General features: G+C 70.0%; 1 protein-coding gene across 1 annotated transcript in view; it reads right to left on the bottom strand.

The window, feature by feature from the left end:
- Positions 1–549, bottom strand: part of MYADM (myeloid-associated differentiation marker) — a 5,640-nt gene extending 5,091 nt beyond the window's left edge. Inside the window, exon 1 of the mRNA XM_015565080.1 lies at positions 442–549. The gene's annotated coding sequence lies outside the window, so the exon portion shown is untranslated. The remainder of the gene's footprint in view (positions 1–441) is intronic.
- Between the last annotated feature and the right edge of the window lie 34 nt (positions 550–583).

A 583-nucleotide genomic window follows, 5' to 3' on the forward strand; every position in this document is an offset into this window, starting at 1 on the left:
CCTGGCCGCTCCAGTCCCCAGGTTCCGATTCTGTGCCCAGGACGGGGAGGTCCAACATCCTCACCCCCAGCCACACGAGTCCCGAACTCAGGACTCTCGCTCCAAGCTCCTCCCGGCGCGAGCACTTCCCCGCACCGGGGTCCAGCCCCGTCCAACCGGATCCCAGGAGTCCCAGCCCCCTGAGCCCTCAGACCCAGGAGCCCAGGCCCCCAGCCTCCTCCTCCCTCAGACCCAGGAGTCCAGGCCCCCAGCCCCCTGATCCCTCAGACTCAGGAGTCCTGGTCCCCCAGCCTCCTCCCTCAGACCCAGGAGCCCAGGTCCCCAGCCCTCTCCTCTCCAGAACCCGAGTCTGGCTCCGCCCCAGTCTTTCTAGGGACTCAGACACCCTGAATCCCAGCCCACGTCTCCTTCGCACCCAAGAATCCTGGATCGCAGCCTCACCTCGCAGGTTTGCGGCGGCGGCGGAGTGGAAGCCGGGGCGACAGCTGCAGCCTGGAAGGGTCTGCGGACTGGGTGGGGATGGCGGGTGGGTGGGGAGCGGGCGCGGGCGGAGCCGAGGGAGGGAGGGAAGGCGGGGCCGGCG

Source organism: Myotis davidii, unplaced genomic scaffold (genome assembly GCF_000327345.1).
Source record: "Myotis davidii unplaced genomic scaffold, ASM32734v1 scaffold620, whole genome shotgun sequence".
In the NCBI taxonomy this organism is placed as follows: domain Eukaryota; kingdom Metazoa; phylum Chordata; class Mammalia; order Chiroptera; family Vespertilionidae; genus Myotis; species Myotis davidii.